The sequence below is a fragment of the Pyrgilauda ruficollis genome, unplaced genomic scaffold (genome assembly GCF_017590135.1).
Source record: "Pyrgilauda ruficollis isolate IOZ18807 unplaced genomic scaffold, ASM1759013v1 scaffold63, whole genome shotgun sequence".
NCBI classification, from domain to species: Eukaryota; Metazoa; Chordata; class Aves; order Passeriformes; family Passeridae; genus Pyrgilauda; species Pyrgilauda ruficollis.
Window position 1 is genome coordinate 3,211,122 of NW_024528044.1, and position 26,941 is coordinate 3,238,062.

At 34.5% G+C, this 26,941-nt stretch overlaps 1 protein-coding gene across 1 annotated transcript in view; it reads left to right on the forward strand.

Annotated features, from left to right (window-relative positions):
- NPAS3 (neuronal PAS domain protein 3) overlaps positions 1–26,941 on the forward strand; it is a 595,500-nt gene that overhangs the window by 178,986 nt on the left and 389,573 nt on the right. The window lies entirely within an intron of this gene.

The window sequence follows — 26,941 nt, forward strand, 5'->3', positions numbered from 1 at the left end:
TCAGACAAGCAGTTGGGGACCAAAAGCAGTGTTTAGATGTGAGTTGCCACAAAATAGAAGCTGTGTGTATGTAAGCTCCTAAATAGTCTTTCCAATGACCTCTGTAAAGTGGACTTTTTTGGTAATCTCATTTTTTCGACTAATGCAACCCATCTGGATGTGTCATCTCTGTCTGATTAGTGTTTTAAATTAGGCAGTAAGTTGCAGTAACAGAAATCAGCGTTACCAAACCTGAGATTTCTGGGTGTCCTGGTTTTGACAGCACAGAAAACTCCTTTATTTTAGCTTCTGCTCTCACGTTTTGAAGGAAGCGTATACTTGGAAGAGGCATATGAGATTTGAGCACTTCAGGTTTTTTCCACGAATCATGAACTATAAACTCTTAATCTACATTAAACTAGATAGAATGTATGTAGCATGAGGCAAACAAAGAAGCCACCTCTAAGGGTCGAGGGAGGAGGTAGAAATAGAATCTTATTTATCAGCCCACAGCTGTCCATGAAGGGTTACTTGTATTGATGGTGCAGAGGGCTTTTACCTGCTCTTCCATTTAAAGGAAGTGATATTATTTAAGGAAAGTTAAAATTTTCAGTGGGTGGAGAGAGGTATGGAGGGCAAAAACCAACACAGATTCAGATTGAGGATTTAGTAGCTGGACATATTTCCATCATTTCATGTATTTAATTTATATTATCTGCTACATCATATATAATTCTCATGGAGAGAAAAAAAGCACAATAATTACATCATCCAGGGCATGAGTGTAACATGGTTCATTAGGCTTCTCATATAATATGCAAATGTTCCCCATTTTTACAGGATGAGAGTTTATTCTCAGGCAATTAAGATTTTTTTCAAGGTAGATGTAAAGTGGACTCTGCTGTACAGTCTATGATCTGTCTGTGCTTCTACAAGATGTCCTGTGTTACTGAAACTCTGAGCTCTGCCAATCTCTGTATATTTTCAGAATATCTGGGATTTATTTTTCATTATCCTCTTCTGGATTATATACCTAAATACTGAATCTTCCTTTTTGTGTAAAAATTTTAATGAAGAAAAGAATTTTAAGGAAGAACAAAATCTTATTCTTAGACAACATCATCAATAGTCTGATCTAGATTAATGTTTCTCCCTAAAACAGAGCTGGGTAAACATTTAATGTCTCTTCACCCTATCTGATACAATAACCCTTCCCCTCCAGCCATGTAGTGCTATGGTTCTCATTCTTTTAGGTGCCAGGGGTGTGGGGGCTCATGAAGGGGTTTTGACATTTTTTTTCCTCCTGTTTGGGTGCTTATCTTAATACTAAGTAGGATTGTATTATTTATGTGTCAGTATATTGAAACAGTGCTTGATGAAAGTGTGTTCCATTGTATAAGAATTCCCCATAAGCAAGTTTAACTGTATAGTACAAGTATATTTTATGACTTCACCAGTTCTCCTTACATAGAAACCTGTTAAAACATTCTGATGAAACATTCATGAAATTACATCAAAAGAAATTCAGTTTCATTTATTAAGGTTGCTTTTTGCTGCCCTTGAAGAAGTTCATGTGTATAAACAAGCTCACATAAATAGCTTGCAGGTCCATGTGAAGTGTGGATGATAAACCTACAATAAAACACTAGACATTATACTTTGTATGTGCACAAGCAATCTTCTGAATGGATTTAAAGGTATTTGGGAAATTATTTGAGAGGTACTTACATTGTAAAGGTAACTGCGATTTTTTTTTTCCTTCCCCAAATGTGTTGACATGCTTGTGTTAATCATTCATTTTAAAAGATTAGTTTTAAATTTTTCCCCCAGTACTGAACAGCAATTTAATAATTTTAATTTAGTATTTCAGGAAGGTCCTTTACTCTGCCCTGTATTTATCACAGCTTTTCTTAGAAGTCTGTAAAGGCTGATGAGTTTGTTTTCTTATGCCTATTGTGTAGGGATCACTACAAGTTGTGCTTGCAAATGAGCACTCAGGTAACTCCATATAATATTTTCAGAGTCAATTACTTCATGGAAATATCTTGAGCAATTGGAAAGTAACAGATAGTTTTCTCCATTATTGTATAAATATCTGTATTGTTATAATACAGATCAAATCTGCAATGAACATTATGCATTATTCAAGAAATGACCAGGCATTCTCAGCAGTGTTTCAGCTAAATAACTGATGATTGTAACCTTTAAAGAAATCTCATTGTGGTGACTATTGGTAAATCATTTCTCCATTCATAGTAATCTTTATTTAGAGGTGATCTAAAAACCATTATATCTTTTATTAATCTTAAAAGCAATAGCCAATGATTTGACATTTGCTAAAAATGGAAAAAAAAAAATTCCATCCTCCAATACAGCAGACTTCAGTCATTTTTCTTTTGGTATATTCTCTGAGGCTTTGTGTGTAGGAAATCTCAGTCCTTATAAACAAATACACACACAGCTTAGAGTAGATAAGCTTAAAGACAATTCTTAAAGACTGGGGTGTGATTCTATATGGAAGAAAATAATCAAGATGTTACTTATAGTCAGTAGGAATAAAAGTTTCAGTCTTTGATAATATGTACAATGTGTTACCAATAACAGTACTATTCTCCTCTGTTTCCATCCTTCCAAAAGTCTTTCTTCCAGTTCTGCAATATGTTCTGAGGACAACAGTAAATGAGCTGCTTACCAATTTTTCAAACTAAAATGTGAGTTTTCTGAAAGTTGTCTGGAAATAGAATATTTTCATTGTATTTACTGTGTGTTCAGGCAGAAAGTGATGCCTTATGTCCCATGGAACTTGAAATCCTCTTGTGCATTCTGATACTAGGCCCTGTAGTCCTGTTCCAACATCAAACTCTTGGGAGGACCTTTGTATTTTGGAATATTGTCTTCAAATTATTGACTTTAAATTTCATTGCACTTTTAGCACAAATTGTTTCTCAAAGCATTCAAAGATCATGCACATTTTCATGTTCTTTTCTACTTAGTCTTTTTGCTAAGCCGCATGTTTTTCCTTTTTTTTAAGTAGTGGAAAGAGGAAGGGAGAGGAGGAGTGTGAGGCACGGTGATGTTCTTCATTATGCTGAATGTGTTTGGATGATGTAAAGTCACACTGTGTATTTTGGTTTTGGGCAATCTTTGGGACATTCGTTCTGACTCAGAACTACTGCCACTATAAAAAGAAGGCTCATGACCTTGAACAGAGTTTCCAAGTTTTGAAACAGAAAATAAATCCAGTAATCTGTGCCTAATTTTGCAAATCCTTGTCCTGTAATTTACCATGATGGCATTGAAATAGTTGTCATATTTTAATGCCTTTTTTTTTCACTGAAGTGAGGTGTTAATTTCTGTCTTTGGAGATACAAATAATTTTGCAAGGCCACGAGTCTTATTTCCTGTTGAATGATGTGATATGTGGAAACTAGAATATGTAAGGCCACTTTGGATATGTCAAGTTAAAAGTGAGCTTATAATTTTTATTTTTCTATGCCAAAACTTTATGTTTTATGCTACCTAAGTAAAAAATCTCTTACATCTGCTGTAAAAGAGATGAGTGAGAGATTGTAACTAAGGACTGAAAAAGGATTTCAGTAAATAGTACTGACTGACTGGTAGGTTGTTTAAAATGTCACTGTTAGTTTAGCCATCTCTACTTTTGGTGTTCCATATTCTGCACTTAGGTGGTTTTAAACATTTGTATTCTGGAATTAATATAGAAGGGTAGTAGGAGAAATCAGATTCTCTCAGAAGTATTTGTGATTAATTGAAATATTTCTCATTCAAATTGTTCCTGTTCAATGTAAGTTAATACAACTCTGAAAAGTTCCTTGCCATAAAGCACTCAATGTTCAAGTCTCTATTGGCAGAGAGATTAAAAAAAAGAAAAAGGGGTAAGCACAGGAAGAAAAATTACACTTTAAAACAAAACTGCACATTTTTCCTTCAAACTAGCATGTTTTTCAAAGGTTCCATTCTAAAAATAAACAAAGTTTGTAAGTCTAGGCTGAAAATGAACTTGATGTCATATCATATTGCAGGGCTTGAGGTTGAGGAAATAAGTCCAGCACTTTGAATTCTGTGGGAAAGAAAACAAGCAATAATGATAATTGGAAAGTATGGTAATTGTTATCCCAAATGTCAAGTGGAATTACTTTCATTAATTTAAATATCTTTTTCTAATATTTTTTGTGCTAGATATGTATGCGTTTATAAGAGACTAATATTTTGTTCTCTTCTACATGACCTCATTGTGGAAACACTTTAAATAACATTACCTGTTGTTAGCCTTTAATATTTTAAATGGAGTGTTGTCTTCTGAGCAGGAAGTGCAAGATAGTGCAAGACTTTGCCTGCTAAAACCCACAAGCCTTCCGGTAAGATCAACCTTCTGTTCTAAACCCCTACATAATTCTCTCAGGGAAACCATCTATAAGGCCAAAGTAAGGATTACTTTCTTCCATAGTGTTTTTGGCCTATGGCATTGTTTTTCAAAGTTTGATATGAAAAACTCAATCAGATGAAAACAAGGTAATGCAGATGAATTGATGGTATTCCTGGATATGAAAAAAGTCTCCAATTCCAGATCCCTTGTGCAGAATTTCTGCTCTCGTGCTGGAGAATTCAGATAGCCCTGTAATTTATTTCTCCCTGCCTTGCAGGCATTGTACTTATGAAAATCTAAACCCTGTTTATATATAGGCTACTGTTGTGCTCTACGTATCAGTACCAACCACTGATTGTAAACATAATGTTTATCCATTGTAAACCTGTTTATGTGGCAGTGCAGCCATAGGCAGAGGTACCTTAGTCTTTGACCTATTGCATGAGTTAAAGACGATTAGGTTTTTTTGGAATGTAACAGAAACCAAGTGCTGAAAATTTCCAGAGGTCAGTGGTAAAACACGAATGTTCCCTGTGAGAATTATTGATGGTTTTCTGGTATGAAAGACATGGGACCCAGAATGAGGTAGCTCTATTTGAATATCATTGTCATAGACAAGATGAATTGAATATGGGACTGAGTTGGTGGTTGCCTGGTGATAAGTGATCATTACCTGACTGACTTCAAATTTTCCAAGTGAGGGAAGATGTCAACAAGTATGCTTTGTGCCTTTCAGGGACTGTTTGGATAGTGGGGAAACTTACGGGTAAAACTGATCATGAGGAAAAGTGCTGATGGAAAAAATTAGAGTAAAAGCTAGAACTAGAACCCCAAAGACTAGAACCCCTACAAAAAAAAAAAAAAAAAGACATTATAATTTCCTATGCACCTGAAAACTATAAAACTGTGTCCTTTTCCAGAATGACAGTAAAACAATTAACTATGTGTGTGTATTTATAGAAAACTTAGAGGGTTAAAGGGAAATATATAGCAAGATAAACTGGAATGTTTAAGGTGCAGAATATTGGTCAAGACAAGTAGAGACATGAATAAAAAAATCTAATGGGATTAGAGGAATTCAAGAAACAACAGGTTTATGTGTGTTAAAAATGTTAAATTATTCTGGCAACAGTATAGACTCTTTAGCAGTAAGGTATAATAAAATTTCTAATGATGCAGAAAAGGCAGAAGAGTTTGATAAGGTTTATTTAAGTGCTTGCTTATACAGAATCAATTCTACAAGTCTTTGTAGTTCAGGTTACAATAAAATACAATTTTCAGGACAATCCATACTTTTCAAGTGCTGATGAACTGAACTGTTTCAACCTCAAAGCATTATAGGCAGAATACTGGGACATTTCCTGCACTAAAGGCATAAAAGTAAGATTGTTATATTTTTTCAACAACCATGGATAAATGGAAAGTAATTATTATCAAACAAACCTAGCTTAAACATCTGAAATTGCAAGTCCAGTTAACTAGGATTTGCATTGTATACTGAAGTATTTTTAAGGCATTTGGAGTCCTGGTTCATAATAATTTCATAATCCTGGTTTTGAAATATTGAAAGAATATTCTGTTGGCAGAACCAAGTTAAACTCATTAACTGTATAATTAATTGCTCTTGGAAAGCAGATTGAAGTGATAGTAGCTATTAAGAAAGGAGTTTCTGTTTTTATACAGAATCTGCTCTGGATATCATCCTCAAGAAACTGGGATTAAACATGGCTTGAATGCTGATTTAAAATTTTCAAATTACAATGTTTGTATCGTAGACAATGATCTATGCAGCTTAGTAAATCAAACCTAAAATTTATTTGTTTCAGTATGAGAGTGTTGTTTTCTTTTATGTTGTTGTAGTTATTACTACTATGACTTCTACTATTACTGCTATTATTATTTTAATGTTTTCATTGCTGTCCTAAATGCTAGGCTACTGGAGTTAAAGGACTTGGAAAGGTTTTGGGTTTTTCTGAAGCAGAACAGGAATAATGGGAAAAGCATTTCAAGTTCAGTTGTCTTTTTTTTTTTTTTTTTATAATGAGGAAAGGCGTAAAAAGAACCTACCAGATCCTTCCACTTCTGCTAACAGAATTGAGTGAATGATTTACTTTCTCATAGTGCTTTATTTGTATCGTAAAAAGTTCTATCCATCACTTCTGTGGAGACACAAAGCATTTACTGCTGATAACAAATTAATACTTGTTCTAAAATGTTGTCAATCAGATGTCAGTCTCTAGGAGAGTTGTTTATTGCTAGAACTTTACCTTGGAACTTAACAATTAAATGGGAAAACAACCAAACAGTAAGTGTTTTAAGAGCAAGGAAATAGAAAAGATGACATTAGTGTCTTTTCTCTCACTCACAGCAGCTACTGCATTTCTATTCTATTACACTGGATTTCATCTTCCTTTCTCTTCTTGTGCAGTTACAATGATTTGGTCAATATTGCATATTTATTAACTTCTTTTAATATAGTTTATTTTTCTTAGCTATTTGAGGGGTTTCTTTGAGTCCAGAGCTAAAACTCCAAATATCAAAATATCTTCCTCTTGGATTTGGTGTCCAGGGCTGACTCTCTCCTTTTTGTAGTCCTTCATCTTTCTCTACATGTGTGCATCCTTAATGCAGCCTTTGTAATGAAAACAATCTGGTGAAGAATGTTACTATTTAAAAGAAACTCCAAAGTTGTAAACTTTTCACTTCATTCTTTCTTCCTTCAATGTGGATGACTTTCTGTGTACAGTAGTCCTTAGCATGTCAATAAAAATTCACTCCAAAGTTGAGAACATACTTTCCTCATTCATGCTAAAGCATGGTGGGTATTGTCATTACAATTCATGGTTGAGAATATTGATGGTGTTGGCTGAGCATGTTTTGGCAAAAGCATGGGATTCAGACTTGCAGAGGTAAATATATCAGTATATATTGATGGCTGCTTTGCTTCAACATTAGTAGTGATACTAAAATAAAGCAGGGAAAACTTTGAAATTAAAATGAAATTAATTTCTTTTCACCATAATGATATGGATTTTCATCCATTAGAAATTTCTGTGTAGAAGTCAGTGCCACAACATCCGCTTTTCCAAAGTTCTTAATAAAATGCTTCCATATGATTTTCACATTCATGTTTTATATTGCATGGGTTAGCTCCAGGTGGTCTTTTTTAGAAGCATGAATATCTTAAATTATATGTGCAGTCTACAAAACTTTTTGGAATAACGCATGTGATGGGGTTAGCCAATTACAGATGTGCAATGAATCCGGTGTGCCAAAAGCGCTTGTTCTGCTTTTTGCTTGTAGTAATCAGGAACAGTAATCACTTCTGTAGTTTTTGATATGTAAAACGAAAAAAGGCTGTTGCTATCTGCAGATTGTAATATCTTATGGAACTTCTATTTGTCTTTTTATGCACCCTTTTCTGAGCAGAAGGAAAGTGTCTTTGCTATGAAGAGTGCTTTGGACAAAGCCTCAGTCAAGCTTAATATTGTAGCGCACCATTTTGCAAATGAAAGCCTTCATACCTTGGTCTCCTCAGCTGGGCAGAGAATGTAAGGACAAACATAAAACCCTGCTGCATTCAGTAGAGCTTAGTCTTCTGTTATTGTAGCTTATTGGTTTTTCTGGGTCATCTGAACTTCTACCATATATCTCCCATTGAATGAATCCTGCTTTTAGATCTTGTTGAGGGATAGCTATTGCGGGGCTAATAAATACATCTGTATGAAGAAATGGGTTAATCAACTGATAATTAATCCAGCAGAAACCTAGAAAAATCCCCAAACAAACAAATTTAAAAAAAAACCAAACAGATTGGGGTGCTTAGTGGGAATAAAGCACTGTAACTGAATGGGCTCTTACAATACTTGTTTTACCAAGAGTTACATCACTCTATATTGTAAATCAAAGATTATGACTCAAAGAAAATATTTTGTCTGAAATGAAAGAAAACACAAAATACTTTTTTGAAATAGGAAACCTATGTTTCCCATATCATGTTTGCAGTTGTACATTTCCTAGCATTTTCCAAAGTGACTGTCTCAATATTTGGAGCAAATAATAGAGCCCTGGAAGGGAAGCATATGCATTTAATAATAATATTTATTTTCATGTAATAGTTATATTAGATCCCTCTGATCAGCTGATCAAGATTTAGATACTGATGGTAGATCCAGCAGTTTTAAAAACCAAAGTGTACTGATTTTATATCTATATAATATGCAAGTATAACCACAGTCTGACCAAAGTTTGGCCACAATATCAACACGGCTTAATTTCTGCAACAGTTCTCTTTGAAGCCAGAGGAATGAAATCGAGTTTCCACCAAATCCCTATGCTCTTGTGGTCTCTCATTTCAATCAGGGATATAAAGTAGAATACAATGAATCCATAGTAAAGACTTTCCCAGGACATTAGAGAGATCAGTAAAAACTGTTTTCATTAGCTGTCAGTAATTAAAGAACACCCTTCATATAGAGCTTACAATTTAGAGAACATGTAAGCCTCTATATCTACCCAAGATCACAAGCAAAATAAGAATCACTACACAGCTGGGGAACTTGTGTTGTTTTAAAATATTAAGCTCCCTTAAGGAAGATAATTTTCTGTTTATTTGCTAGCTTTTAAGCCAAAGTGAATATTTTTATTTTAAATTTCAAAAGTTTTAGTCACTGCACTTTCTGTTACTATGGAAGGAAAGAAAGGCAAGTGCCTCACAAAATACTTAAGCACCAATTGTGCCAGAGTTGTCTTCCTGAATGGAGCTGTTAGAAAATTCTTACCTTCACATCAGTATTTGAGCTCATCATTCCCTATAATTCTTACATACAGAGTTAACTGAGTGCATCTGCACAAGCATGTGTGTGTTGTCACTTTGCATTCTACTTGTATCCTATAGAAATTCTTTTTGCTTTGCTTTGCATGGGATGATACCACATGCAAGTACAAAACTCTGTGTCTTATTTCATCATCTGTAAAATACTTAAACACATATTTATAACCATAAAAGGAAGACAGAGAAATAGCTTTGCTCACATTTTAATACATATAGACAATTCCCAGTCTTTACCTATAGCAAAAATAATATTGTAAACACAATATAACTGTAGATCTTACAGAAAACTATTTCTACAAAAGTTAGGGAAAATCAGGAACTGTTTTTTTTATTTTCTTCTGTAGGTATGCATAGTATTTCTACAATTATAAAAGCAATTGTATGTCTATATATCCCCTTTCAAATTTGAATTACTGTGTATGTGAACTGTTTCGCATCCTCTTGATGCAGAACAGTGCTGATAATGCTAATAGAGAAATTGAGGCATATACAGATTTAGGGCTAGCTTTTCAAAAGAGAACAGCACTCCAACTGGAGCCAGATTTCAAAAGATCTCTGATCCTATTCAGCAACAAAATAAATAGCACGATTTTCAAAAGATTTCAGCACTTTGGTAATCTGATCATAAGAAGCAGCTGCTGAGCACATTTGCAAAGCCAAGAGTGACTTTTCAATATCCCATAAGAAGTGTGTGTTAGAGCAGGAAATAGAGCCCTCTTCCCATGTCCCAAGTCCAAGAGTGTAGTTCTCAACCAATAACACTATACTCATCTCCTTGGCAAGAATGCTGTACTTAATGAAAGGAATTTTGACCCATTTAGAAATTTAACCCATGTCTATAAGGAGATATTTTTCAGAATAATATGAAGATTTGCACTCAGGGTAGGTAAAGAAGAAATCTAATAGGAGGAATATTGCTAATCCATTTTATATTGCATCTCCGTGTTATATTGTCTTAATTAGGTGTATCTCATAATAAAGAAACCCTTCCTTTAGTAATTTTAAAAGATTTTGTAGTCCATTGCCAATCTTTCAAATGTCAAAAGAAAAAATATAATAACTAGGTATTCTAAAAAAAAAAAATCTACTAAAGTCTATAGTGTGTATATTGTATGGCAAGTCCAAGTGTGATTGATTTTCAGTGCACTTCCACCTTCCTAAAACAGTCCAAGTGTATAACTTCTATTTTTTATTTATATTTTAAATGGTTCTTTCTGTCCCTTCCTGGAGGTGAATAAATGGGGTGTTTAATTTTGTTCTTCTGAAGATAATTTTTTTTTGTCATCTATTTAATACTTTAAAACACCATTTTCTCTTTACCTCTGTTTCTGCTTATTGCATCTATCAGTGCTGTCATTTATTCTTCTTGTCCTGCTTTGTGTAGCTTCTATCTCTCTGGCCTTTTTTTTTTTCCTCTGCTATTCTTTTGCTCCAACATCCTATCCTGAAGGTTTAAAGAGCAAGTTTTCTTTCACGAATGTTACTAAGGAGCTGAGAGGAAAATTAGTAAACTCATCATACATTTGGCTTTAGTTGGTTTCTTCAACATCCTCATGGAACTTCTTGGTTCTCCAACAAACTCATTAGACATAAAGGAACTGTATTTTGCATACAGGCAGCTTTGTTGAGGGGCCGTTTGCTATGAATCTATTCAGCCATCACTAGCTTGGAATTAGCCCAAGAGATGTTCCTTGGGTGGAAGCATCTGGCAAAGTCAGTGCTCAAACAGCTTTACACCATGTGCTCCTTAGCAGTTTTGGCGTATTTTGGTCTCCAGCAGTGATTATGCCAGACAGTGAATGTGGCATGGCATACCTGTGAAGGTGTCCATATCTGCCTTGGCAGAGTTTTCATTTTGCCTGTCAAAGAGGAAGGTGAATTTGGAGACAGCGTTTGTTCAGTCTGAATGGAGCTGCGCACACAGGGTGCCCACGGTGGCTGTGAGATGGTTGCTGCTGGAGGCGCGGAGCACTCGTGGCGCTGTTGTGTTGCGGTACAAGGTTGAGCAGCTCTGATTAGCATCCAGGCTGACTTCTTGCAGACCCAAGACAGAACCTCATCCAGTATTTTCTGCATTTGTTTGAGACATGGGTTTATCTCTTTGGAAAGTATCTAATGTTGATGTAAGCATTTAAATGATAAAGAACAACTACATCCCTGGGCAGATTGTTCCAACGGTTAATTACTGTCACTGTGAAAAAAGTGTGCCTCATTTGTAGTCTTATTTCAGCTTCAGCATCCAAACACTGGATCTTGTTATGCCTTTTTTGCTAGATTAATGAGCTGCCTACTGTCAGAAATCTCTTCCACATGTAGGTATTGTGATCCTCTTAACCTTCTTTTCAGTAACTAGATAAATTGAGCTTTCTTAGTCTTTCACTATACGGAATGACTTTTAGAAGTCTAATCATTCTTGTAGCTCTTACTTGAGTAGTATCCAATTTTCTAAATATTTTAAGAATGGAGGAAACTAGAGCTGAACAGAATATTTCAGTAACAGTGTCATATAAACCTAAAGTAAAACTTGCAGTAGCTATTCCAGTGTGATATTCTTTGGTTTAACCCAGTGACATGTATTTGATATACATTTTCATGTAATATAGACGTGCCATTTTGGTGGGTTTTTTACTTTGGGAATTAACCTGAATGTGTGTCTCATTGTGATGTGGTTCTAGATTCTTTCTGCTGATAAGGATTGAACAATGTCAAGAGGTGAATTCTCATGAATATTTGTGAATACTGAAGGTTACCCTTGATTTTATATTTTGTTTCAATGGCATAATTCTTCCAGTAAGAATAGTTTGTGATAGAAAGAACTGAACATAGAGAACAGGTACCATAAGGTGAGACTGGGGAAGTAATCTTCTGGGGCAAGTGGGTTTCACAATTAGGATATTGAATGGGCCAGGATAGCACAAGTGCAATATTCTCTTACCCACAGACTTTGGAAGATTTCTCAGAAAAAAAAAAACTGTTCAGAGTTGTCTGGAAAGTTCCTTATGACACCTTCCAGTCTGATACCTGTCTTATTCATACAACTTGTATTGCCATGTTGGGTATCAATATCACATCTGGACAAGCGAAACCACAGCACAGTCAAACTGAGTGAGCTTAGGAGATCCTTCCGAAGCACACACAAATGGTTCCCTTCAACCCAAACCTGCCTCAGAGTCACGTCTACAATTCTAATACAGTGGTGCACAGAAATTAGGGATTTCTGAGGAAAAGTAACTGACTTTCTAAGAAAGCATATTAACTGAAGCCAGAATTTGTATGAAAATAGAAGGAAAATTATTCCTCCTGAATTCAGTCTTCCCCTGGCTCAAAATTAGAGTTAAGTGAACTCAGACTATCTGCATGATTTGAGTTCAGCTGTCTCTAGTATTTCCAAGTAGTGAAAAGAGATGAGAGACATGTCTTCAACCAAAAAATGGCTGCTTCAGAGTCAGGTAGTTTCTTCAGAAGTGGAAAGAAAGCCACAGATTTTGCCAGTGACTTCCTTCAGTTGTGTTCTCAACAGTAAATTCTGTAAGTAACAAAGGTTTCAAGCTCTCGACCATTTACCACTGTGAATCACTCTGGGAGAAATATATTTTACTTTCTTTCAAATCCCATATAAAAGCAGTCTCCTGAGACTTCTGGGTCAATTCCTTTAACTTTCAAAAATGCAGTTGCACTCAGTTAACTTTCCTAGCCCAGCCAGCAATTTTTGGTCAGCTCAGGGGAAACTGCTTCAGTCCTCACTTCAGAGTCCCGGGATTTCATCTCTCCTGAAAAATTTGGTATGATTTCAGAACTTAGGTCTTGCTTCTGTTCAGAACTTAGGTCTTGCTTGTGAAGTGAGTAAGAAAAGAAAATCCTTGCATATGTAGTGGACTAACTAACCATTTCTCTGCTGGGAGGATGCTGAGTGTACGCTTCTGGGCAGACGAGAGACCGCTGACTCTCTAGCTCACTTTCTTCTCTCATCTCACATTACCCAAAGGACAATTTTTCAATTGACTGTGCCCATATTTTCTCTTATATCTTCCCCAAAGCTATATAGTAGGGTTGTGTTATTCAGAACACTAGTCAGCATTTAAGAATGCTTTGGCATCTTTGCACAAAGTGTTTGCTATGAGTTACCCAGTGATAAATTTTATATTTTTCTGAGGAGAAATAGGGTAAGTGCATTCATTTGCACAGTTTCTCTACAAAATTATTAAAAGACTCTTTTTTAAAAGGGAAGCCTGAATATTAATATGCAATATTTGAGAGGAAAGCAAGTCAGGTTGCTGTTTATTTCTGCTATCAGTGGAGTTCTTTGTGTCTATATAAATGCATTTTACTAAGTTACACTAGAGTAAGAAGAAAGTTGAAATAATCTGGATCCATCTGCTTTATATTTTGTGCTTCTAACAATTTCAATTTGATGTCTCCATTTAGTTTCATACTGATCAGTTATACTGACAAAATGAAGGAAAAGAAAACAAGGAACCTGTCATCAATCATTCATTTAATCAACTAGCAAAAAATAGATAAATAAACATACTGAGTTAATTATTTTTCTGTATGTAATGATTGGCAATAATCTTAATTTATTTCTTTTTTAACCTTTTACTGCCAGTATAGTTGAGATTAATAGGTAATGACAAAATGAGACGTAATAAATTTCTGATGGCCACTGAATGTTGCTGACATTGGAGTGTTTTCCCCTGAAACTTCTCCCTGAAGATGTATCAGATCTCTGTCATGTGTTATTTTTCACAGTTTTTTGAGCCATGTTTCTTGCCATTTTGGTGATTGCTATTAGTTTACAGACATATGGTCAGGAATATTTTATGAATGAAGAGGTTTCTGGAATGTACAATATTACTTCACATTTATACGAGAATTGTAATTTGAAGCTCTCAAAATACTTTACACATGTTATTGCAGAGTGAATTCAAAAGCTAGCAAAAAAGAGTGCTACAGCTAATAACTTATGTTATCTGCTCCATCCTTTAGACAGTGTTTTTTTGCTTTTGAATCTTCTATTCCTCCTTTCCACTGTTTTACTGGATCCATCTGAAGTGAGGAAGGTATTTTTAGGCAGAATTCCCAAAACAGCTCTCCATGTTTGTAGTGCAGGAGGGTTAGCTCAACTTCCTCTCTCAGCTTTTTGCCATAAAATTGTCTCCCCCAGTGTAAAGAGGTATCTAAATAGACTCTAGTCAATCAGCAACTCCAGCTTATAAATTTTTTTTCTGTGATGATATTCCCATACATCAGTTGTCTGGAACACATGAAGAGAATATTTTGCAGCTTTTTTTAAAAATACTGTGTAGAATGTTATTAAAATCAGTGGAAGACATAGTGTAAGACATGCTTTTCATTCAGTTTAATGGTGTATCAATGCACACAATACTTCAGTTCTGTGAGAAATAACTGGGTTTTATTCAGGTGTGTTTCCTGCACTTTCAATAAAAGCGTTGTTGCATATTTCAGAGATGAAAAAGCTTTGTATGTGGATGTATGTGTTTTGGTAATGAAGGCCAAAACCTCTGAGGTACAGGTACATGAATTTTGAATTCACAGATTTTCTGTTTGGATTCCTGGGTTGGGGTTTTTTGTTCTCTTTTGTTTTTCCCTGGAAGAATGATCTAGCTACATATAGCCAGATAGTCCCTCAACTGGCTTTTTGCAGAGGTTCAAAAGCAGAAATTATTCTACTCAAACATTATGTGCATTCTGGGTTTTTTTAAGGAACAAAGGGAAACAGAGGTAGTAATGATATTTGCCCATACACAAAGGAAAAACAAAGAAAAGGCAAAAAATCCCAAAGACTCCAAAGTGAACAGAAAAAATTCTGAAAATATGAAATCCAGTTATTGATACAGTGTGTAGGCATCAGTCTTTCAAAGGCACAGTTCATGCTTGTGTCAGAAATTTCCTGACTGACCTGCATCCCTGGGGATAAACACCCTTGCCACTGCATGGCCTTCAGGGACCCTGTGGTTCACCTGGCGGGGCAGAGACTGAAGCTGGGCTGTGCTGGGCTGTGCAGCCCCCAGGGAGCCCAGCAGGGCTGTGCTGGTGTAACAGCTGAGCTGGTGACCCTGCACAGGGACATCCCACCCCTGCCTGCGGCACAAACAAGGTTGAGAGGCTCCTGATGGCAACTTGTAGGCTCTGAAGGTCTAAGGGATGGGGTTGAAGTGGGCTGTGACTTAATCTGTAGGGTTAGAGCAGTTGGTATGTTCTGCAGGAGCATTAAGTATCCACTGTGGTGGTTGCCCGAGTCTTGACTGAGGATTTCATCTCATACTTTGTAGGTAACTGGAAACAAAGCATTTGTTTGTTTTTGTCCAGGGTTTGTTAAACAGTCTAAAATTTTTGCTCTTTGGGAAACCAATTAATTTTTCTGACTTGGGTCATACTGAACGCTTTATATTCACTGAGAAGTATTCTAAACTGAGATTTTATTTTTTTTTTTTTTGGTAGCAAAAAATGTTTAGAATTATTTTCTCTCTTGAAAAAATGTAAGACTTAGCTATGTCACAAAACATAAAATAGCAGCACTTGTGCAAAAATGCATGAAAGCAATCTGGCTAAATTTTTCCTCTGCGGCAGCATATCTGCTCTATCCCTTCACTGGGCTGAGCGCAGTCTAGCCCTTTGTGTGTTACAGCTTTATGTTTATTAGCAGCTGTTTCCTCCTAGCTAAGCTTGACAAAGGATAGGGGATAAGATTAAAAGGAGTTTATTACACTGCTTTCTGGTAGGAAGGAAGGAATGACAAATATGAGTGGTCCCTCTGCTGATGTCCTGTTTGTGCTGGTGCTCCCTGGTGTCACCCTTGCTGAGGAAAGATTCTTCCTCCCAGAGCACAGCTCTGCTCTAGCAGGTTGGCATCCGTGGTAGCTGCTGACACTGGCAGAACCTTTTGTGGGACTTTCTTCTCTCCATGATAATTTTTTGTAAACCGTACATATTCTAGAGAATATGTACCTTTTGCTCATTGAAGAAATTATGGAGTTTTCTTAAGGAGAAAAGATGGATTTTTCATTCTTGTTTGACTATTACATTTCTTGTCTTTAAAAATCATAATTGATACAATATTTCAACTTAGAAATTTTAAAGAGTATAAAATTTGGAACATAACATAAGAATTCTAGTCAATCTCTAATTTTGCTGTGATATAACCTTTTTAAGGAAAATTGCTGGATTTAAGCAGATACTGCATCCCATTTGTATTTTCAGGATTCTTAAAATTAACTGGTCAATGACGTTAAATATTTTGGAGTATCATATCTAAATGTATTGACACTGTATTGGTAGGTAATTCTTGGTTAGTTGACTTTGCAGTTAGTTACCAGTCTACCAATTATTCTATCAATAATGATCAAGCTATACTATTAGGAACTCTGAATTCAACTGTTTTTCAGCTCTGTATATGTCTTTTAACAAAAAATAGATTTTCCCCCCTCATTTAGAACACAGATATTGATATTGGTAATAATCTGAAATATAATTTAATAGAAATTTTTTTGTTTCCCATTTAGATTTTCCAGACTTTCCTGTCTAACATAGCATTTATTAAGTGTTTTAAATATATTTTTCTTTGTATTTTACTGTGCAGCTTATGTACTCAAAGCATCACCTAAGTACCAATACATATTCTTGACTGAATAATAATGTATGTTGAATGTTACTTTTTTTGTCTTATAAATGGATGGCAATTTACACAGCTGTGGATGTGGGATGTTTCAATCCCAGACCATGTTGTAAGAAAAATTGAATGACAGTGAGCAAAACAGCAGTAATTATAAAACTAATTACTAAATGCTGATGATGCCCATAGGCTTTGCATAACTAAAATTAGAAAAGGAAATTGCTTTCGGCTTCAGAGAGGCAACATGCTAGTTATTTCACTGTTTCAGTCAAAATGGAACATGGTGTATAAAGTTCAATCACAAAAAAACCCCACATTAGTTTATGCACATATTTTTTCATAGTAAAATATTAAAGAATTGAGCCTTTTTGTCTTTTAATACAAACACATCTATAACATAAATCAAGAAAAAATGACATGAAACTACTTGTTGGACATCTTTCTATATAGTTTTACAAGGCCAGATTTGCCGTTGAATTATTTTAGCTTTATGTTTATCAAAAGCGTGCATGAATATAAAAAAGGAAGGATTTCCTATCACATAGGCCCAAATGAAATAAATGTTTGGGATAAAAATCAGGAGACTGGATTTCAAAATTGCCCGAGATGAATTCCAGCTCCTATTACATGAATCCTGGGGGTACATGAAAATATATATGTATGTATGGTGATCATATTAATTTCTTACACTTATATGTGTTTTCTCAGGGATAGAATTGCTAGTATGACTCACTTGAATATAGTATATTTTTATATTTTTTGTTCATGCCTATATTACATGTAGATTAATGCATACACACAGGCATAAAGTACCTAAATGAAACACACATGTATATTGTAGACAAATTTAATTTTCCTTATATAGGAATGCAAAATGTATTTCAATGTGGTGGGTTTTTTAATGCTTCCTTTATGCTTAATCCTGCAGAATATGAGAATATCATGCATTCTAAGGACATTTCTTTAAAAATGTATTTTTATAAAAATGGATTAAAACGTTGATCAGGCTTGCAGCTTGTAAGACTCAGTTTAACAATTAGAACTTGTGCTCTTGTTTCATAGAAAATTATATAGACATTATGGAATTCATCGTTTGAATTTAGGGTTGGGATTTGTTTTGGTTTTTTAAAATTCTCGATTTTTCTTTCACATTTTTTTATTTTATCTGGGAGATATTTATATTTGTCCTGTGTGAGCAACTAATAGAGAGCAACTCCTCAAAGGCTTGAAAGGAAAGCTCATTGGATTCTTTTGCATCAGTATACTTCAAATAAAAACCACAGAGTCTGTGGTTTTACGTTTCAAATTATTGAAATACATCCGGATTTAACACTTTTGATAATGGATCTAAAATATAAATTCTGTAGAATTTTCTGTAATCTGTAGAATTTTCAAGATTATATATTCTATTACATTTTCTGGGGTTTGATAAATAAACTGGAATCTTTAGGACTCTATTTAAACACTTATAGGAACGCATATCTTAAGTGTAGTAGAGTCATAAAATGCATTTCAATTTATAAACATTACGGTAAGAGTTTTCTGGGTTTTTAAAGTGGACCACTGAGTAGTTTTTGACTTTGTATATCCCAGTACAGATGTACCGCAGATGAAGTAGATGTGTTGCATGTTTACCATAGAGAATAAAGAGAGAGTGTTTGGTATATCCAATTTTGTGAAATTGAACTTCACAATTCTCACTTTCATAAAATCCCCCCATTTAAAGACAAGTTTCTGCTCAGTTGTTCAGAGCAAATTTTAACTATTCTCATGCACTGTTTATATGTATAACATACACAGTTCCAGTATAGGTTTGTAAAAATGATTAAAGATGGTCTTGAAGATATAAAGAATTAAAATGTGTCTCACTTCTTATGGATTTGGGCATTAACAGCAGCAGCATAATTTGTAGTAATATTTTTCAGATTAGTTTCCAGTTCTGTTAAAATGGTTGTGATACTGGTGAATGTGATTGCCTTTAAGAGGTGCTTGAAAAAGCAAGTAAGAAATCCTTCCTATAAGGACAATACCAGTTTCGCAAATGTTTCTGTCATGTTACACTTTAGCAATCTTTCTGTTGTATGGAAAGAAACAATTTATTGTCAGTACTTGGAGGATACAGAATGTCTGATTGACTGCCACCCTAGCCTCTTGTTTTTAACATAAACATTACAGCTGTGTTTGCTTTGAAATATTTGGCCATTATCCAGTAAATCTGTGCTGGAACACTAAATTATCACCTTATGCCCTCCTCCATCATAAGAAAGTGCTTTCGTCAATAAAGCATTATTGTTGTCTTTTCCTACTTTTTATTTCTGCATATTCAGGAACTTTGTTTTGTTTTGTTCTGTAAAAAGCAGGCATTATGTAAAAGCTTCTAACTAATGAATTTCCTGTGTGGGTAACCTAGCAAGCATGCAGAAATGATGATGAATCTACATTCTTAGTAGATTAAATAAAAATATGTATACTTGTTCCAAATTTTTGTGAATGTTTCCAAGATCTTTCAGATTTTTAAGAATTTAATCTGGCTATTCCATAATTTTTTTGACAAATGAGAACAGAGGCGCATCTTTGCTCTTTCACAGATTTCACATTGTGTCATGTGAGCTTTTCATAGAAGCAGAATGCAATTGAAACGGATAAAAATGGCAAACTCAACATAATCCTAGTTTTCACCAGGATTATTATTTCACTAGGATTATTATACTAGCACTTACTTGTGCTAGTAAATAGGCACAATTTACAGTACTAATCCAAAGCTATTCTCCTGTTTCTTTCTTCACGAGTATTTCAAATTTATCTCAACTCGGGATAGTCAGTTTTTTATGCACAAGAAATAGGGCTGGTAATGTCTCTTCTTCATTTAATACTGATATCTGAAATTCAGCATGCAGTGCATTGCACTAGGTGGGGTGTTTTTCTTGTGTATAACTGTGAGGATAGAGTGTTGAAGAATTTTTTTTCCCTCATATGATAACTGGTTTCTCTAAAGTTGACAAATTTTCTAGGTAGTTTTTAAAAACCTTTCTGCGTTTCATTAGTCCTTTTTGATTTTTGGAAGACTTTGCAATATCACAAGTAACAAATCTCAAATCTGAGTTGTGAAAAATATTTAAATATGTTTAGTCATGTAAGCAGTTCCACGGTTTTAAAAAAGATAATTCATTTGCTTTGAGTTATAATCTATTTCAGATTGCTGAACTTGAGTCATAACAAAAAGGCAGAGTGGATCTAACATTAGGACAAGAATTACCTTTCCCAGCTTATTATCTTTTCTGTCTTTCTTTGTGTTTGTAATCCTTTATCAATTTATCAGTCTGTATGACAGTCTTATATCTTAGACAATTTGTAATCTATTTCTCAAGTCTCTTCTCGTGAAATGCTAGATCTGTTGGTTTCCTGAAGCCTGTTCTGCATTGCCTTTATTGCATTCTCTACACAGTGTTTTAAAGAACTTACACTATTGATTTTAACCACATGCATTAGATTGCAGAATTTGGTTTGAAATCATTGCACAGACAACCAAAGCCCATGTGAGTTAAATCTCTGAGATGTTATCATTGTGTGATAAATTTAGCTGATTTCTGCCTGGTCTGTGTTATTGGCACAAGGGAGCATATCAAAGGTGTTTAACACAAATAAACTCTGTAGTTATCTTAGAAAAGAAGCTTCTGTTTTTACTCAACAAGATCAGGTCCACTTTCTCTATGATCAGAGTATTACAAAGCTAGTAAAGAATAATTTATATCAGAAGTTCTGTGATGGAATGAAATAGAGCTCTTTTGAAGTATGATCTCTGAAAGCACAGCATGAAGCTCAAATAAAGTGAAGGACATTCGCTATAACAAGTAATGTCCTTAATAATCTTGTTAGTCTAGTCTCCCTCTGTAAGAGACAAATGGAACATTATTGGCTTATGGGCTGTAGTAAATAATTTAGTTTCCAATATTCAGGCTGCTTTGACAGTAAATTAAAATGACATGAAAGGGGCTTGTTGAATAAAGAAAGTATCCAATCAAATTTAATTGGCATGACTAAGGCAGTAGAAATATGTTTTATAATTAAACCATGTTGTCTTGGAGCTTTATAAGCATGTATGAATCAAAATGTCAAAAATTATTCTTTGATATTGTGCATTTAAAACTTTGCATGGTGAATAGTTTTCTTAAACAAGGTTCTAGACATGCATATTGATTCAACATGAAAATAGTCTTAGAGCTTTAAATAAGTCCATTCTTAACATTTGTCTGCTGATCTGACAATCTTCTGTAAAAGACTAAAATAATTTTGCAGTCCTCTCAATTTTAAAAATCTTTTCTTACCAGTTTTGTATGATCCAGCCTTTTACTGGTGTATAAATGCTGCCATTTTTCACCTGGTGTTATAACACCAGATGGCTGAAATCAGTGTAAATAGATGCAAGCATAAAAGAATGAAAACAACACAAAGATGCGAAAAAAGGAAAAATAAAACAAACTAATAAATAGTTTTCTATTACTAAACTGATTCTTTTAATGTTTCTTATTTTAACCAAGCAATTTTAGAGTTTATGTGTATTAACCAAATCCTACCAAATATTTTTTGAGTTCTTATCTACTTACCTCTTTGTCAAAGGAATTTCAGAAAATGTGTGTATTCCTTAATTGCATAAAGAGAAAACATCTCCATGGCTCCAAAAATAGCAGTACCTCTAGGTATTTGAATGTTTCTAAGATAAACATTCTTCTGTTCTTATATACAAATCCCTCTAGTATATAATAGTCTGTTATTTGCACATCCCTATGATACTACTTTCTCTAAAAAGAGAACATCTAGCTAGTCTGGCCACTTAAAAAAAAATTTCAGTAGAAAAGTTTATCTATGAGAAAGTTTTCTAAATTAACGTCATCTTTTGGCAATTTTAGACAGGTGATTTTTATGTTAAGAATGTTATTCACAGTACTATGATCTACTGATGTACTTCCTATGTCAATGCTAGGATTCTAAAATGGATTAAACTCTGAAGCGCAAGATGAAAATACATAGATACAGAAGTGGAAATGAATGGTAGAATTCGTCTTTTGTTATATCCTTGGTCAGGTGAGAATGCTGTACTCTAAGTGTGACGTCTTGCAGTGCCAGATGCTCTGGTTTCCAAAATAACTCTTCAAGATCATAAAACTGATGTTATGTATTCTATGGAAAAAAAGGGTGAATATCTCTTGTCAGCCTCAGGTAATCTTGCCTTTTGCAGAAAAAAGTATTTCAGTATCTTTGATAGGTGTAGTAACTAGATGTCCAATTGCATGTCTAGATCCCATTCTGTTCATAGAAAAGTGGGTGAAAATTTCCAGCTTTCAAATGAACAAACTCCAGGTGAACCAGAGGTAAACAAAGGCTCCATCTGGTCTCTTTCTACTGCCAAAAGCCTCATTGCCCCTGAATGAGGAACTGAGAATTGAATGTGGGGGGAAATCTGCCTTAAATTTCTACTCATGGCAAATCACTTATCATCTTAACATATTGTTCCTTTACACTTTTATTCTCTCCTGTTAGAGAGGGCCTTGTAGAAAGACTTTGAGAGTTAAGTACAAAAATCTTAAATATCTTTTAGCTTCCTCACCTTAAGCTATTTTCTGACTCAGTCTGCTGATTAAACGGAATTTTACCAGCAGTGACAGTTTAGTCATTGATGTTTTATATCATGCCAGCCAGATTCCAGTGGATAAGCCCTCCATTGTAGTTGATGAATCCTAGTAAAACTCCAGCTGGGAAGCTCAAATTCCTCTAGCTATGTCATATTTACATCAGTATAAATATGAAATACCTTCACTGAAAATTATTATTCAATTGAACTGCTGGTAGTCATAACTTGTATTGTTATTCTGGGTCTCATATCTATGCAGAGTGTTTTGATAGCCAATTTTTTTCTGTTTATCTTTAGCTCAAAACAGCCTAAAGAAGGGCCTCTCAAAAATAAATTGCCATTGTAAATGATCAGTCAGCAACTAAAGTCCAGGTGCAGTGATACTGGTGGCAAAACTCAGTGTCAAAATAGTGCGAGCCCTTCCATTGCCAAGGAAAAGAGCAAGTTATATTCAACAGGTCAAGATTCCACTGCAGAATTAATTTGTTTTGATGCTGATACCCCAAGGTTGTCTGGCAAGACAAACTGATACATTTTTCCAGAATAATTTTTGTGTGGTGGCTGGTGGCTTCTGAATGATTCTTCAAAGTGAAAGACATGGCTTTGTATTGTGTTGCATCTCCTTGATGTCAGCATGTTGCTTTAACCAGCCTTGAAAAAAATATGGTGGAAAGTAAACAAAAACTAATGTTTGAGATTTTTTATTACTGTTTTTTCTATTTACATTATTCTGTTTTAAACTTTTTCTAAATTATTTCAGATTCAGATTTGCTCATTTTTTCTTTACTGTCCCTTGTTTCCTAGGCACTATCTTCTTACTTCTAGTGGAGTTTAAAGGGTTTTTTTTCTGTGTATCTTTTTGTCAAGGAAATAGTTTGTTGGAATAAAGATCAGTTCAGACAAACTCATGATTTAGATATTACTTTAATTTTACAATTTGTTTGAAAATTTCACCACTCAGAAGAAAAAAATTTTATAAAAAGAAAAAAGGCAAATTCTATTTTCGCTGTTCACTGCCTTTCTTCAAGTGTACTGTTTTGGTATGTCAAAAACTGTGTTTCTACTTCTTTGACACTGAAGAAGTGTACTTTTATTTTATGAGAATGCAAACAGGCAGTTTCTGAAAAGATATAATATGTACTTGAAAAATTTTGTGAAAATCAGCGATGCTTTTAGACTTGCTGGTGTGTTAGTGAAATATAGTGTAGGGAGATCAGAGGTTTCCTTGATGTAACAGTGCTGTGGTATTTTAATTTTTTTTTTGAAAATTTATTTATTACATGGTCCATTTGTGCTGAAGTCGAGATTGTAAGGAATACCCAAATAAGATGAAATTCAGAGCAAAATAGATCTCTTTCCATATGTATAGTACTTTCCAGAATTAGTATTTCAGGGCCTACTTTACCAATTTAGCAACAAACAAGAGAAAGAATACAAAAATGTGTTTTTACGCTATGATATAATTAACTAGACAACCCCCATTATGTCAAGAGTGTAAATTTTTTGTTATGAAGTCTAGATTTTACTCAGTACAGAATAAGGCATGGCACGTATATTGTGTGAAAAAATGACCACATGTGATAGATTTTTACAAAATAAAATCCACAGTGATACAATAGCTTATTTTTTCACTGTGACACTTACTAGAACTCATGAGAATCACAGGAGGTATTCTCCTCCTAGAGGTGATATAACTTTGTATTTGTTTGTTAGAGCACTGTGCATTATTGGGGAGATATATCGTCCATTTTGTTTAGCTAAGACAATGCTATACTGTGTGCCACAGTATCATACCCAAGTTGTATAAATATCTTACATACAGATATTTTATGATTTTATGGCTACAGAAACAAAATATTAGATATTTTTAATACTTTAACAAAATATTATGACTATTTTTCCGCTCTATATTCTTTACCAACCTTGTGCAGATTATGTGTATTTTCCTTCACTGAAATTCATCATCCACTGTTTCTTATAGGTGAAATATGAGAATAAAAAATAGTAGAATTTTTAAGGCTTTTGTGTAGACTCAAGAGAGTCTTTCTTGCAATATCTAACTGAAAAGGTAATGAAGTGTAAAATATGTTGAAATGATTGGGGATTAAAAATCTCTGGTGTGTAGTGACAGTACAATTATATTCCACAGTAAAGGTTTCTTATATTAAGTGTAATAAATAAAACTTTTTTTTGCTGTGATTGGTTGTCACCACTGTAATGATAGCTTTGACCTTCTTCCTCTTCAAATGTCGTTAGCCTGTGACCAACTAGTCAGGATGCTATAGAATGAATTGGGATGGCTGTTGCAGCAAAGAAAAAAAAAAAAGGAATATTTGAGCACAAAAGACTATGTTGTAACTTCTCAATCTTTCTGCTGCTTTGTTTCACATGTACAGCTGCTTACATTTCCTCACTTGCAACATGTTAATTTATCTTAAGGTGTCTTTAGCCTCTCTAGCTGTCCCTTTAGCTCTAACACATGTAGATAGCATTTTTAATGTTAAGATGTTCATACTCACGGCATATTGCTCTTTCTGTTCAAACGAATGTAGCCCTGTTATCAGGACCAACTAGATGACTGCGACATAATTTCCAGTTTCTTTTGAAATGTGGGACACTCAGATGGAGTACCATACAATTCCTTTATTAATAAATCTGGATCATGCATCACCAGGTGCAGAACATAAGTCTCATTTAACATGTAGTCTGAAAAGTGAACACTGTAGAAATATTGAAGTAAAGTCACTAGACATATGTCTTCATCAAAATTATGTATCTTTTCTTTCCCTTCCCCCCTGCTTTTTCTTAGGTACTCTGTCTCTGCCTGGGACATCTGACAAGTAGCTGTCTTGATAGCAGACCTGTTTATTTCTTCATTGTGCTGTTACTATATGAAATACCTGGCCCTTTACCCTTTCTAGAGTCTTGGAAGCATCAGTCCTACAAAGAGTTTAATTTGTCTTAACTCAGGGACCAAGGAGTACAGCCCATTTCAATGCTGCAGCTCTGAGATCTGAACAAGAACTTTCCTTATCAACTATCATTTTTAGAGGTAGCTCTTTGTTTAAAAGAAAACCCTACCAGGCAGCAAGGGCCATAAAATTACAATGCATTTGTACTAATATTGATAGAATTAATAAATATTATTGCTTTAACTATTTTGTGCAATGACACAGTAGTGAGTGCTTCTGCTTTAATGATGTGTCTTGTATCCAAGATCATGGTTTTAGACACCATTTGTATTGGTGTCTAAAAACATCTGAATAATGATATTTCTTCTCACTTAAATGGGTATTACTCATATGACCAGCTGCAAGAAATGAGAGTTCTAAATTTATCTGAACCTTGAGATGGGAGAACTGAAAACTCCTTCACTTTATGGGAACTTTTGATTAGGGTTTGGGTAGGTGGATAATGAAAGAGTGTAACATTGAAATGTGCCTAAATAACATGCTGTTACAAGCCTTATGATAGATTTGTGTTTGACTTAACAGCTTTTGGAACCTAATAAAAAGAACTTAATTGACAATTTCTTGAAATTGCTAAGAAAACCTAGTGATGTTGGTAGGGTATAATAAGGAGTTTTCTCATCACTGTCTTCAAGATTGAGCCTATACAAAAAAAAAAGGATTTATCTCTGTGGTAACTCTAAGTAATTGATATACAGACAAGGTTTGGTTCCAATTTGCCAGCAATAAAGTTGTAATAGGGTTTTCTCTGCAATTTTAGCCTTAATGTGCTCATTCCAAAGAGCGGTATTTTTCCAAGCGAACAAATAACATCAGTAAAGCTTACGATCAGTAATAGCCCCACACTGATGCTCACATTAAACTTGTTAAATCAATTCACTAGGCACTTTCTAAAGTGGACTGTCTGTTTACTTTGACTTGCACCCTGTGAGGATTATCCATCAGTTACATTTATTTGAATGATCTTTACATTTGAAATATGTAATTGTTCATGCATGATTGTGATTACAAATCTGTCTTCTCATATTTTGCAGCTTTATTTTATGACTTATGATTTTTCGGCAATTGTATGAAGTATATGGATATCTAGTGGCACACAGCAGAAAGCATTGTATGTTTAGCCTTTTCCAAATCCTAAATGATCACTTTGCTGCATAATAATGGTGGCTTCTCTTGGTAGATATATATTTCATATTGATGTTTTGTTTACTGAAGGTACCACTATGTGCAGTACTGTTCTTCTAGGATAAAAAATTAACATATAAATAATGTAGGATTATAGTATTTTGAAATAATTAGCAAAACGTGCTAAGTACTAAATGATTTATTAAAGATGTAATTTAGTCAGATTTGCTGCATAAGATATTAGAGTGCAAAGAGCCATACTGTACTCTGCAAGGAATCATTTTGTAGATGGTTAATCTACCAACTAGGCTTCATTTTTCACTCAGAACAAACCTAGTATGCTATTGCACACTGCCTTTTGTCAGTAAACACAAAGAGAAATCTG